The sequence below is a fragment of the Strigops habroptila genome, chromosome 4 (genome assembly GCF_004027225.2).
Source record: "Strigops habroptila isolate Jane chromosome 4, bStrHab1.2.pri, whole genome shotgun sequence".
In the NCBI taxonomy this organism is placed as follows: Eukaryota; Metazoa; Chordata; class Aves; order Psittaciformes; family Psittacidae; genus Strigops; species Strigops habroptila.
In genome coordinates, this window is record NC_046358.1 from 7,721,063 (window position 1) to 7,736,256 (window position 15,194).

Consider the following 15,194-nt stretch of genomic DNA (forward strand, 5'->3'; position numbering starts at 1 on the left):
TTTTTTAGCAGGGATTTCTGTGAAGGACCCTCATACACAGTTCTAATTTTATATTAACTCCTATTTAACTCCTGATATTCTCCCTTAAAATAGCAAGTTGTTCTACAAACACTTGGAGCAAAGGAAGCCTGGTATCCTGCGGATTTGCATCCCACAGGGGATTGCAAGCCCAAACTGAAGCTTGCCCCTAGTTAAGGTACTTAGAAGACTTTTTCCCTTGGTGGAGTCTCTGGTGTCTAATACAAAGTCACTGAATTTCTATCTGTGGTGAAGGTACCGATGTGGTACTAATGGGGTCAGCCACACACAGCCTGTTTTCAGAAAACTTGTAGGAAATTCATTATCCTTCAATCTTCCCATCACATTTGTCTGAAATGACGCAGTGGCTTCAAAAGCTAATAGGGCCAACAGATGTAGCTGGTGATCAGGAAGCTTTGTTACCATGGGAAACGGAGCTAGAAATCAATTACTTAGTCCAAGAGCAGAAAAGACCAATGGACATGGGTTTTGATTGCATTTGCTCTGTCATATAAGAGGAACTCTGCATCAGAATGAATCAGACCTCAATCACTGCACTGAGGAATAATGATAAAACAAAGATGATCGACTCCTCACTTATTAATTTCTCTGTGGATTCTCCAGCTCGAGGCATGCAAAGCCAAGTCATTCCCAAGTGTGGTTGCGCTGGGGAAATGGAACATCTTTTGGTCACATTTGACAATAGGACCTAAATTAGGAGGCAGGTATTTCAGCAACATGGTTCCTGGCTGCCACTGAGCCCAGCTTTCCAGGTGAGTGCTCCAATGGGCCACCAGCCACAGCTTGGAAAGCATCTAAACAGCTTTGGTTTCCACCAGTTTCTTTTCACTGGCTTAAAATAGAACTGAAAGAAAAGTTTGACCTCAGGAAATAGAAGGCACTTGTTGATTTAAGTTTTGTTAAGTTCAGTAGGGATTTTATGGCACAGGACTAGTTTCCAGAAGAGTCTTTGTAGAAGCTGGCTCTTTTCAGTCTGCAGTGTGAGGAAGCAGGAATTCATGAAGAGGAAAGAGATCTAATAGGCAATATAAGGTATTTCTCTACATGGTGATATATACAGTGCCACTAAAGGTGACAAATAGTGGGAGCTGAGAGGAACAGTGGGGCATTGGAGAGAAGCACACTCTGTACGCCGTAACATGGCAATTAGTGCAGCAACTTCAGAAGGCTGCTGCTTTCTTAGTTAATATATAAGACAAGGATCCTGGTGCTGTCATTACCCGAGCTGCATAGGAGATTGCTGCTGGCTCTTTACTTCTGCTCCGCCAATGAATGCCTCTGCAACAGCCACCTTTGTGCGATGTGGGTGTTAGTCAGAGCTGAGCCCTTTGGTCACACACTGCTGCCTCTCCTTGTTTCTTCTTGTTAAATTACCTTAGAAGAAGCTAAAAGAAAACAAGGTTTGCATTGCTAGACGATGTACAGCAGCATGCCTGCACTAATATCAGGTAAGGTTCAGACCTAATTAATACACTTTCTGGTATTATTTGTCTGCATTATCCCTCCTTTTGCACAAATATACGCAAGGAGAAACAGGAGCAGAAATATTTTGCAGGCATACAAGGAGGCACTGAGCTTTAACAGCCTTTTGGTGCTTGTGAATCTTGTACCCAAGCTGCAGGGTGTAAGGGCAAAGGAAGATGTAACTTGGGGGCTATGCAGGGGACCCAAACTGCGCCCTGGAATGATACAGGTGCTTCGCTGTTGCCAGAACCCCTTGTAGTAAAAAACCCCTGTGTCAAACCCCGACCTGAAGGCTTGGCATTTACTCAGCAGACAGCCGGGGCTATATAAGACCCATCTCCCCACTATTTGTTTGCTCCCCTCTGCTGGAATCAGGGATCCCGGCACCCAGGGCTGCTGCTGAGGGTAGCGAAGGCAGCAGGAGATGCACAGAAAGGATGCAGCAGGGGCACGTGTTCCTACCAGCACTGCTGTGGGGGTGGAAATCTCTGGCAGAGCCAACAGCCGGTGACTTCTCACACTCCTCCTCTCCCCGTCTGATTCATTCCAGCTTGTCTGCCAACACTGCCTGCTGCGCAGTGCACTCGGATGGAAGCTGATGCGCTGGGCTGCACCTGAGGCAACGGCTGGGAGCAGAATAGCTCCCATATTTTCCACCTATTGATGAAATCTCACTGGGTCACCCACTGAAATTGCTCAGGGCCAATTTTTTCTGCAGGCATCAGCAGGCAAGGATCCAAATGAGAGGAGCAGAGCCTATTTATAACAGAAAATAACATGGCTCAGTGTTTCTCGTTTTTTCCTCTTAATATACTCCAGGCAATACTGCTGGTCTGCTGAGCTCTCTCAAGCTGTTGGTGGGGGGCTGCGGTGCTGCAACTGAAAACAACTGTTGGCCCACAGGGACCTTATTTATCATGGAATCATAGAATGGTTTGGGTTGGAAGGGACCTTAAAGCTCATCTAGTTCCAACCTCCTGCCATGGGCAGGGACACCTTCCAATAGACCAGGTTGCTCCAAGCCCTGCCCTCTCCTGGGTGAAGATGATTTGCTGGGATGACATTGGTTTCCCTCCTTGTGCCTGTTCAGCTGCCAAAGTGTTATTTAGCACTTCTGAGCCCTGATGCTGATCCCACAGTAGGAGGAATGCACAGCAGTTCACGGAAGTCCATGGGATGATGCCGTCACAAGGCTGGCACAAGTTCAACATCGTGCTTTACAGCTTGCCTGTTTCTAGGCTAATTTCTATTGGCATCAGAAATCTGTGAATGTAGAAAATCTGCACTTGCCTTTGTTCCAGGAGGGCTTTAATGAGAAAAAATTAATGGATTTATTTTCTCAGTAAACACCTTACAAATGGTTTGGGCAATAGAGCGTCACTAACGGTGAACTTGGCAAATAAAGACAAAGATGTTCTTAGCTCAACATTAGTGTGAATGGGGGTAACATCTGAGAGAAGACAGGGCTTTCTGTGGTCTTCCCATGCATTAGCAGGGTGAGGTGTATGTCTGTCTCCCCAACAACTTTCTATTGCAAGTGGAAGCCAGGCGCTGCCTTGTTTTCACCATACCTTTCCCTTGGTGCAGATGAACCCATAGACAATTTCTGTCCAGTTCTTCTCACTCAAGCTTTTTCTTGCAGGGAGGATGCTGGAAACAGGAGCTGAGCTGGTTGTGCAGTCTGTTGATGGTGGGATCCACCCTGAGATACACAGAAAAGCCCTGGGGAAGCCTGTAGTGGGCAGGGTTTTATCCTGAGGATGTTAAGGACCACATTCAATTTTCTCCCCCCAGGGCCAGCTGCAGAGGGCTGGCCAGGGAGCTGGCATCGGCTGCTTCAGTGGGGAGCCAGGAAAGCTCTGAGAGGGCAGCGGTGGGATAATGTGCCCATTGAGGGCATTTTGTCCTCTGCAGTGTGACATTCGTGTCTCTCAGAAATGCTGGCCTCCTCTCCTACAGCAGGAGCTGCTCCAGGCACTTGTCTGACAGCAGACTTTGCCTGGTTTTTAGAATCTCTCACATTTCACTCTTTACATTACTCACAATGCGCCCATAAAAGTGGTTGAATATGGGCCCTTCAGAAGGCTGAAGACATTCATTCAACAACCTGCAGGAAGGACAAGCTGTACATAGAAACATAGAATCATAGTATAGTTAGGTTGGAAAGGACCTTAAGATCATATAGTTCCAATCCCCCTGCCATGGGCAGGAACACCTCACACTACAGGTTCATGTCTCCTTGCACCGGTGGAAGGCAGGATGCGGAGGCTGCAGGGCAAGGTTACAGTCTGTCTTTTAGTGCCATTTTTAATGTCTGCAGCTCTCAAATCTGCTTTAAATGAGGATATTGCAGCGTGAGAACTACTGGCTTCACATACTGAGGAATCATCAGCACTTCCAACTTACAAGGAAATAATTCTAAGAGCTGGCCAGCAGCTTTGGCACTTACAGGAAGGTCAGCCAGGAGCACTGAAATCAGGGGGCTCAAAACTGCAGCTGCTTTTGCACTGCTGCTGACAGATGTATGTAAGGGGTTTGGCAGCTTTCTGGTGGGTCTTCATCTCTGGATGCTTTCTGATGGGTCTTCAGAGCAGTTCCCTGCTCATTTGGATCAAGAGCAATTAGCGCGTAGGTCCCCGTAGTGTCCCCTGCAATGGGATCTGTGCATACAGAGCACAGTGTCCTCTCACAACAGGATCTGTGTGAATGAAGTGCTGAGAAGCATCTGTGCTGGAGCCATCAGTGGCCATGAAAAACGCCTGCCACTGGCCCTTGTGAAACCAGGGTTGGGGATCCAGCCTGGAGCTCCTCCTGGCTGTGCAATGTCTTCCACAGTATATTTCAGGAAGGACTTATGCCCCTCCCCTGCCCCCATTTATTAAAAGGTCTCAGATTTATGCTGTTGTGATAACAATCTGCCTTCAGGGAGCTGCGCCTGCATCCTCCTTCCTTGCTGCTTTGATGGGAGGAAGATTTAAGTTCTTGCTTTTGGAATTGCCCATTACAGCAGCGAAGGGCGGCACAAGGCCAGGTGCCTGGGGATGGTGGGTTTTAGTCACTCGGGCAGGGAAAGGTTTGCTAGGCTGCTGTCCCTTCAAGAGGAGAGAAGGAAAAAGATCAGGATCGGCAAGGCTTATCACAGCAGAAGAGCCAAGCCTCTGGTAAGAAAGCAGCTGGGAGAAACAGTAAAGCTGGAAAAGCAGCGCTGGGATGGCTGTTTGCTGTTCCCTCAGGGAGTGATGATCTTCAGCCAAGTCCCAAAGGCAGCTTGTGACTGTTAGGAACTGGCCCACAGCAAGAAAGCCAAGTGCAAGTGCCTCACTACAGATGCATTCCTGGGAAGTTTCTGCCTCAAGTAAACACCATGCCAGGAGTGAACTGCAGAGAGAGGAGCTGGAGCTCGCAGCTCCCCTCGGCTCGGTGCGGCAGCACATCTCACTGTAGAAAGACAGGGTGAGGGGCTGAAGTGCAGTCCTGTTTCTGCCCTGCCCTCTTTGGTCTGCGGAGGGCAAAGGGTTGGGAACTGAGAGGTTACAATTGTCCCTGTCCCTGTGGAGGAAAGCTGGGACAGAAGACCCTGTGGAGGACTTGGCCAACTTGCAGTTTTCTCTAAAACAGATAGCAGGAGCCCAGACTCAGTGGCGCAGGCTCTCGCCTGGGTCCAGAGACAGAGAGGTGTCTTCACCAACCACTGACCACTGACCAGGAAGAAGTAAGAAGGGAGGCTACTAGAGGAATCATTCTGGAGACCTCAAGTGAGCTCTTGGTGGGCTGTATTACATCCGTGAAACAAAACCAACAACAAAGCTATGGCAGGCCTTCCACCTTGCCTGCTGTTTTTCCTTGCAGAATTATTTAAGCAAATCTGGCCAGACCTTCCTCCTAACCTCACCTCTCCCATCCCAGTGGCTGATCCCTGGCTCAGGCTTTGGAAAGAAGAACCTTTCTTGCTGTGCAATGCCACTGCTACCTTTGCGGCCCTGGTGACATTAAGTATAAAAGTATGAAAGGTATAAAAGGAAGATTCAGGCTTAAGTCGTGACGATGATGCACAACAGCAGCAGCTCCAAGTGTAACCTAGACAACTGATCCTTTTAAAAACTTTGCCCAACAAAAACAACATTACGGAACTCTTAGAAAGCCACCCTTCCTATGCATTCAGATAAGAAAATCCTTATTTGGGATGTAAAATCGACACTAGAAAGCTAGTAAATGCCAGCCTCACAATTATCTCAGCAGTCTTTATCTGGCTCCCATGTGCGTAATAGTGATTTCATGAAAAGTTCACACATTATTTTCTTCATATGACCCTGACTCATTCAGTGCCCAGGAAGTTGCATCCTTACTTCTGACATTTTGCAGACTTTCAATGATTGATTTAAAGTGTTTAAATAACATACTTCAAACGTAAGGGTGCTGGTGGTTGTTGTTAAATGTAATTATTGTTGTTTAAATGTAATTATTTTTACATTGTGGCTAATTATAAATGGATATTCTTAATGGAGGAACAAAATTTGTTTATCAGGGTTTGAGCTCTGCAGTCATCAGGAATAAATACCAGGTAATTGGTTTGGCAACAAAATGCCAGCCTTAGGCATAGACCAGATTTAGCGCCACCCTTTCTCTTTGTATCACACTTCCTTCCTCCCACCAGCTCAGCCCACACAAAACCTGTATAATTTCTTACTTGAAAAGGATGTGCCTGTTTCTGCTCAATTTTCTAAAGCATATGCCTTTATTTCCTAAATATGTTCCTCAGTGGGAACTCTCCTAATGGATCTACAGGCCCACTTTATCACTCTTGCTGTGATGGGTGGCAATGGAAGAGCTGAAAAAATTGGGATTTGATTTAGGGAGCAGGGGAGGAGGCCCACAGTGAACAGTCACCAAACAGAAGAGCAGAGAGATGTGGGACAGTGAGTGGGAACCTCTGGGTGAACTGATGGTGTGGAAAAGCAGTGTGGTCCCTCAGCAAATATACACCTGGAAGAACAGGTAGTGCTCTTCCTCCATTTTCCCCCTTTAAAGGATTTATTATGAAAGGAGTGGGAGACAATTAGTATTCTTTTCCTTACTTATTGAAGCTCCCTGAATCTCTAATGAACTTTAGCTTCACAATACTTAGCTTTTAAAAAACCCAAATGATTAGCTAGCAAACAGGAGATTGCCCATAGTGAAAAAAAACCAAGGGAATGAGCAGCAAAGAATTCTTCTGCAAAACCTCACCACATAATTTGAGCACGTCTGCTTCAAATTATATGCACATTTTCAAATGAAGGCTTCCAAATCTGCCTGGCATAAGAGCTTCTTCAGCAGAGCAGTCGTGAGATCTGCCTCTCTCAGATAAAGGATGGGTTTTGCACTTGGAGACCAAAACTCTTTCTTTTTCAGCTGTATCACATGGTTGGCTCATTTCCATGATATTCACACAAACACCATCAGCTTTCCTTCAAAACTGCTCCAGTCAAAATGACTTTTTCCTCCTGAGAAATAAATATCAATGACCTCCTTCCCCTGAATGTGTTACCTTTCATTTGTCCAGAGCCTCAGCATCTTCAATTGTCTTTGCATTACTTCTTTATTCTTTCCTGGGGTTGCAACATGATTACATTTGATGTCAAATGGCAAATTTCATTTGCATGATGTTTCCTCTGCTTGGCTTGTTAGCTAAAGCACATCTTGTGACTGAGAATTGGGCACCAAATCCTTTACAGAGGCAGGGATTTCAAAGGAGTGGTCCATCCTTCAATCTGTTCATGAACTCCAGACAGACAGGACCCAAACCTGCCAGTGCTTAGTCCACTAGCCAAGACCCAAACACTCCTGGATGCTGGCTGCAAGACTGCAAGCACGCACTGAAGGTTTAGCTTATGCACTGCTTAGTGTGTTTGCAACCTTCAACATTTGTATATGGATTCCTCAAAGTTTCTCTAATAGGTGAGAAAAGATATTTTTGAGCTTGTCAGTGATCTGAGAACCAACCACTCAACTCAATGTCAATTCCAAAAGAAGTTCAACTTTGTAGAGGTATAAATCTATGCCCAATTAGATACCTCCCTTTTCACATCCCTCAAAGACTCCTTGGCTGTGTTGTAACAAACTCTCAGTAACATTTCCATGCCTGGGGAATCCCAATGGCTGCCGTGACTGAGCATCTTTCGAGGCCAAGACCTCCAGTGCAGAAATTCTAGCCCAGGGCTACATTGCGGTGCTATTTACCATCACCTCTTGTTTATATTTTTAATTAGCTCCCAACACATGTGATCTGCCTATAGCCAAGTCAACCCGGAATTATTTTTCAAGGCTGCGCAAGACTCGTTGCCTTGTTCTTTGACAGTTACCGCAGTCTGTTGGTTACAAGTGAAGCCAAGTTCATCCAGCCTCAGATGTCTGCCTGTAACTGTGCTGCCTATAGCTCAGGGGGTTTTGTTTGCATAGAATCACAAAATGTTTTGTGTTGGAAGGGACCTTAAAGCTCATCCAGTTCCAACTCCCCGCCACAGGCAGGGACACCTTCCACTAGACGAGGGTGCTCCAAGCCCCTGTGTCCAACCTGGCCTTGAACACTGCCAGGGATGGAGCAGCCACAGCTTCTCTGGGCACCCTGTGCATGGTTTTTAACTCAGCACTTGCTCCAGGATTCTACTCTGGACCCAATACAGACTTTCTGGAGGGTGATCTCCAGATTCACCTGGTGTGTCAGCTGAGCAGGGCTGTCGTTTTTAGAGGTGCTATTGACTACGTCCCTACGCAGGAGGGCTGTAGAGACTTTAACTCTTTCCACTTGCAAGGAACACGGGTGGCCCTCTGCTAACCCAGTGCAGCTCTGCATACATACATAGCTTGCCCTGAGAGCCCTGCAGGGACAGAGGCTTTGCACAAGCAGCATTGCACAGGTACGGAAACGTTGATGAACCACATTAACCGCACTGCGGGCGCTCACCGGAGCTCCAATAACCACCAGAACATCGCAGCCGGGTGAAGATTAGCCCGTTTTGCTGTGAGCTACGAACCCCGCCGGGCGGAGAGGGGGGAGGACGGACGAGGCAGCGGCACGACCGGCAGGCGCGGCCGAACGAAGGCACCGCGGACAGCAGCCGGGGCGCGCCCGGCGCCGCCCGTCCGCAACGCGGGGGGCCCCGGAGAAACCGGCGCCGGGCGGGGCGGCGGCGCCGTGACGGCAGCACCGGAGCCCCAGGAGGAGAGCGCCCACGGGAGGCGGCGGCAGCGGGGACGGCGCTGCCGAGCCCCCCGCGGCAGCGGGACCTGCCCTGTGCCCGGTTACCCGATCCCGGGGGGGATCGAACCCGCGTCCCGCACCGGCGACCGCGCGACAGTGCGGCCCACGCGCGAGCAGCGTGTTCGCCTCGCGCAGGGGCGGGGGAGGGGCAGGAAGGGCGCGGCGCGGCGGAGGGCGGGGAGCGGAAGCGCGTCTGCGGGCGCGGTGCTGGCGGGCGTCGTGAGGCAGCGGTACCGGGACCGCGGCTGGCTGCGCCCCGCACGCGTCCGCACCGAGCGCCGCCCGCTCTGCCCGCTCCCCGCTGCCCGCCTGCTGGGGGCGGCGGGCAGGGAAGCGGCGCACGTGATGGGGCGCCGCAGCCAATGAGGACGGCAGGAGGTGGCGCGTGGCAGGCGAAGGCCGCAGGAGCGGGGCGCGGGGGCCCGGGCGGTGCTCGGCGGCGGCGGCGGTAGGCAGGTAGGAGCCGGTGCCCCCCCCTCCCGGGGCGCTGCCCGCCGGTACCGTGGGTGTGTGTGTCCCGTGTCCGTCCCGTCCCCCCCCCCAACCTCTCCCCGTTCCCTTTCATTTCCCCCTCCCCCGCCGCCGTCTTGAAGTTTTATTCGAGGAGGTGGCGTGAGGCGTGCGCGTCACGTGAGCGCGGCGGCCCAATCACATGGGCGCGCTCCCTTCCCTCAGCGGGCCGCGCTTGAAGCGAAGGGGGAGTGGGGCGGCCGGGCGCGGAGCGGCGGGACGGGCTGCCCTCTGCCCGGCCGACCCCGGCGCGGGCGGACGGGCTGGGCAAGCGGCTGGCCGTCACTTGACGGGGGTTGTGTTAACAGGACCGAGCCACCCCGCAGCTTCTCATCCGCGCTCCCCGCCCGGGGAGTGTCGGGTGAGGCCCGGCCCCGAGCAGCTGCTGCCTCTCAGAGCCATCGCGCTCCCGGCGGGGAGGGGAGAGGGGAGAGGCGTGGCCGGCGCCACCCGTGAGACGGGGCTGGGCTGCCCGCGGCCCGCCCCGGCGGGAGAGCCCTTCCCGGGGCCTTGCCCCGCTGCCCGCCCGGCGCCGCCGGAGGGGAGCTGAAAGCGGGGTCGGGCGGGGGAAGGCGGAGCGTAACGTCCCGGCGGAGCGGCCGTTGGCCCGCGCGTGCGCCCCGGCACGTCGCGTGCGGCGGCCGCTGGGGCGGGGGCTGGTTCTCCCCCCCCCGACACTCCCCTCACGGTCCCGCCGCCGCCGTGCGCTGCCCGCGCTCCTCCGTCCGCGGTTGCTTTGGTGTCTCCCTGCGTTTCCCCCGGCACAGGCCGGGCGCCGCCGAGCCGAGGACGCGCCAACGTGGCGCAGGAGGCGGTCTCGTGTGGCGGCGCTGCGCGCTCGGCCCGCCGCGGCTGTCGCTGCCCGTGCCGCCGAGGGGAGACGAGTAAATCAATACCCAGCGGTGCTCGGTGCAAGTGGTTGTTCGTGGTGTTAGGTACCACGGTAGTTGGTGAGCAGTTTAAAAGAGGGTTAAAAGTGGTAAAGTGAGCTCGGTCGGCAGTTGGTAGGCATGAGGGTTTAGCAGTTATTTTGTCAGCCTGGTTAGATGAGTGGTTTCCAATAACGTAGTTTGAGTTTCTTGTCAAGCTTCTTAAGATATCAAAGCTTATGCAATCACACTACCTTACTCCTAACGTAGAATCCCAGAATGGTTTGGGTTGGAAGGGACCTTAAAGCTCATCCAGTTCCAACCCCCTGCCACGTGCAGGGACACCTTCCACTGGACCAGGTTGATCCAAGCCCCTGTGTCCAACCTGGCCTTGAACACTGCCAGGGATGGGGCAGCCACAGCTTCTCTGGACAACCTGTGCCAGCACCTCAGCACCCTCACAGGGAAGAATTTTTTTCATAATATCTAATCTAAATCTGCCCTCTGTCAGTTTAAAGCCATTCCTCCTTGTCCTAGCACTACATGCCCTTGTAAAAAGTCCCTCTCCAGATTTCTTGTAGGCTCCTTTAGGCACTGGAAGACTGTGGTTTCCAAACTCATGGGTCATTTTTCATCATGCTTGCTGAAGTGACTAAAGCCCTGAAGATTTGAAGACTTCAAAAACTGAAGGCTGTGTAAAGAAGAGGGCAGGCTGACAGATTGGTCTTGCCACTTGTATGCGCTTTGCCCATGCAGCTACTGCACCCTTTCAGTGTCCTCAGGCACAGTTCCTTGTTAGTCAATACAGACGTATTGAGAATCGGCATGGGGAATTGATTCTGCTTGAAAAATGTTGCTGTGAGTGAGAATTTTTAATGTGTGTGTTTATGTGGGGACAAAAAGCATAGGTTTTGAGTCTGGCAGAGATGGGAAGTGTTCATTCACTTACGTATTCCTTCTGGCAGCAGCTGACTATTAACCTCACCTACTGTTTGCTCAGTGTGGTGCAAGTGCTGTTGTGCCTGCCATGGGAGGGAAACGTGCAACTGGAGAAACCAGTGTTAGTCCCACTTGTGAATAATGTTTGGTCACGTACCAGGGGAAAAAAAAAAAAAAGGAATTCTTTCTCTTTGAGCTTCTGCCACTTCTTCATTTACTCTCAAATCAACCAGATCGCTTCTAAAGTACGTGGTTGTGTATGTTGGCTTTTAAAAACCTAATTTCCTAAGGAATGGGAAATCCAAGACATTCTTTCTATAAACACAATGGAATAGATCTCTGCCGAGAGGAGTGAGAAAGAGCTGTCCGCTAAGAGGTGGCTGTTGTCTATTTGCTGTTTCATAGGCAGCAGAGGATCTACTAAAAGGTTCAGCTATGGTGTGCACGTAGTGCCATTAGCTGTGACACCAGCAAGGCTTACTTGATGCCTTGTTCTTCCATAATTAAGGATGTGGTGTGCTGTGTGTTTTGAGTTTTTCTTGGAGTGTGCATGTTGGTTGGTTGTTTAGTACTGGATGACTTTAGAACAAAGAATTGAATGATGGTGATGGAGTTGCTCTTCTCTCTCCACGGAAAGACAGAATGTGCTTTCACTGTTGGATTCCGGCTGGTTTGAGTACTTGTGATAAATCCTTGATATATATTTTTCTGAACTGGATAACGAAGAATGCATTAAGAAGGATATGGGTAAGAAGGATGATGAAGGCTTGTCATGAGAAGAAAGCAAGCAGAAGAAAGTATTTTTAATTGGTGTTTTTTTTTTTTTTTTTTTTTTTAAAGCAAGTCCAAAGCAGAAAGGCAGTGAGGGATGTGAACAACAGAAAAGCCAGAAAATGAATGTGGGAGCCAGATAAAACACATCTGCGATAAAAATATTTGCATTCATTGCTACGGTCACTACCTTCAGGAAAAGCCAATTTGGAGAATGAAAAGATCGTGACCTAATTACCGTTAAACAAATACTTGTGATGATGGAATTGTGCTCTTTTGCTAACTCTTGCAGTACAGTGCTTTCTGCTAATAAGCTGTGGTCTGCCTGCCCACAGGGTAAGTCAGTAAATCAATAATGAAAATGGATACAAACCTGGAACCCGTCACCAACAGTCTGGCACTTTAATTGGTGTTACTCTCCTTTTTACCATAACTTTAAGGGGCACTAGAGGTTCCCTGGCAGTTCTAATTTGATGAGCCATTGGTGACTCTGTAGCAATGAGTATTGCTATAAGACAACAGCCTAAAGAATAGGATAGTTCTGAGCTCAGGTGAGGGCCTTTTTACTTGCCTGGCTTATTTTGCTGAATTTTCGTATATTTTGCTCTCATTTTTTTCTGATGTGGATAAGATTCCCCAGCTGAAGATTCATGTCTATGATAGATGTTTCTCATGATGGCTGTAAAGGAACTGAAATTCATCAAAATGGTGTTATTCCTGTTCATTATGGCTTGTTTTTGCCAGTGTTGCATGGCAAAAAGCATGAAACACTGCTTTAGTCTTTTGTAATTTTCAGTAGTTGAAGTGATAGTATATTGAAACAAGTAAATTCTTGGGAGGTGGTGAATACTGTGCACTGTACATAGGATTAATGCAGTTAAACAAAGCACCAGCTTTAAGGGGGATTGAAAGTTTAGACTCTTGTGGCAAATCCAAGAGGTGAAGCTGCTATTTCGCTCCTCCTCTCCCCAAGTGTTTGCCCTACTCCTCCAGTAGAAGCATACGCTTTTGCTGGGGTGTAGCTGACAGTTGATGAAGCACTTCCTGAACTAACACCTATTCATCCTGCAGTAGTCAGGGCTTCAGTATTAAGTGGATTTGGTTTCAGTATAAAGTAATTGAGTGAGTTTGGTTTGAGTATAAAGTAATGCTCTGGGCAGTGACCTGGTGGCGCACAAGCTGTGTCATACTTGCTGTGGGTTAGTGCATTCTGTGTGTGGCTGGTGTGTCTGTTTTGGCATGTTTGCATCAGCCAGAAAACCTAAATCTGGAAAAGCAGATTTCTTGCTCTCTTTCCTGCCTGCAACAGCCCGTTTCTTGCACAATTTTTTTTAATCTCACACCTTTTAGCTAGATTCTGCTACCACCTTACATCTTACATCTGCTTGACACTGCATTATACTTCCTTATTACAGGTAAAGGAAGAACTTAAGCTACTTCTTTATCATAAATAGAATGACGTAAACTTTTTTTTTTTAAGTAGATTTGGGTTGGGATTCTGATGCCTAAGGACAGGAGTCTGGAGCTCTTACAGATGCTGCAAGTTATTAGGCACATCTGTGCAGAGCAGGCATTCAACTCTGGCAGGCCAATACTCTTCTGAAGAAGCTGTTGGAAGCCAGTCTGGCCAGTTACAGACTAGAAAATGGGCCTAGATACCATTCAATAGACAGTTTAATCCAACCTGGAGCTTCAGAATAAACAGACTTTCTTGTGGGGTGCTCCTGTGTTAATCATTCTCCAAAGTGGCAAAACATTGGCTAAAGAAAGTATGGGTTTGTATTTTAACCCTTTTAGCGTGCACATTGCACAACACTTCTAACTATAACATCACTAGATTTTCAGGTCTTTAAAGTCTTTTTCTTATTTTAATGGCCAAAACCTGGGACTTTGTATGATGATCAGAGCTACCTGGTGGTGGTTAGTAATAAACTTGTAGACGAAGCTCTGCTGAGCCTGCTGCTCGGGTGTATTACATGGGCACAGTTGGTTTTGATAGCTGTTGTTTTCAGCTAGCGGGTCTGGTTTCAGCTAGTGCTTGTTTTTAGCTAGCGAATTTGAGAGCTGAAAGCTTCCTTTATGCTCCAGTGCTCCTCCAGTAGTAATGTCTTTCAAAGTACACCGTATGACAGAATGTGTATCTACTTGTGTAGTAGAGATCTTTGTATTCCAACTGAGAAGGGGATTGCTAACAAAAAATGTAATCGGCACTGCTTTTATGTTTCCCACAGGTTGGCAATTGTTATGTTCCACTTAACTATGTCTGCAACACATGTTGCTCTCCCACTTGCAGATCTTTAGCAAAGCCTGGGCCTTGTGACCCCCCAGCTAGTGATCTGTTACTGAATCTTTTGCTCTGTGTTACTTGTAGTGTGTAGGCTTGAACCGGGGCTTTATGCTTGTAGGCATTACTGAGAGAAGGAATGTGATGCACTGGATAGTGAAACACAGTTTGTGAAGACTAGTTCATACTTAAAAGGTGCTGCACAGCAGGGAATGTGTTTTGAAAGAAGCATTTTGGGGAAGAGGGTACTTCTTGGTAGTGAACTTCAGCATTTCAAATGCAGCCACCGGTTACTGGTTAGTAAAAGGTAACTCAGTGTGATCATGAAGGACGGTATTCACTTGGTGCAAACCAGTTAAATTCTATGCTGCCAATTAGTGTTTAGCACAAATAAGGCCTTAAAACTGGTGTTTTTACTGATCTAAACGGGATGTAGTTCTTTGTTGCAGTACTCCTGTTTCTTGGTAGCTGTAAGCTGCTCAGAACTGGCTTAAGGTGGTGGAAATCTGTGGTACTGCTGCGAGTTTGTCTGGTGAATCTGTTCTCGATAAACTAGAGGTTCTGCTTTTGCTGCAGGCAAGGATTTATACGTGCATGGGGTAAAGTGGTAGCAAAATCTCTGGCAATGTCAAGTCTCTGGTGTTGCTTTTCTTATTGTCACTAGAACATGTGGCCTGTGGGCCATGAACATGACACTGTCTGCTGTTCAGTTCTGCGCAGCTGCTCTTAATTGTGCAAATGCCTCTCTTGCTGAAGAAAAAAAGACATTTCTGTATTGTCACTGTTCAGAAACACATTGCTTAATACACAATATGTCAATGTATCCTGTAGCCCTAGAACTTGGTGACCACTATAAATAATATGTGATTGCCACAGGTATAAAATGACTGTTCTTGATCAGTCTTGGACAGCGTGGCTTAGTTTTTTAATTGGCGTAATTATTTCTGATTGAACTTGTTAAGGGAAAAACACTGTGCTGGATCCAAGAGCTTGAAGCTGCTGCAGTTCTGTGCCCCCAGGTATAACCAGTACTAAGGTTGAAAATGTATGTCCAGTGGGGACAAGCACATAGAGCAGA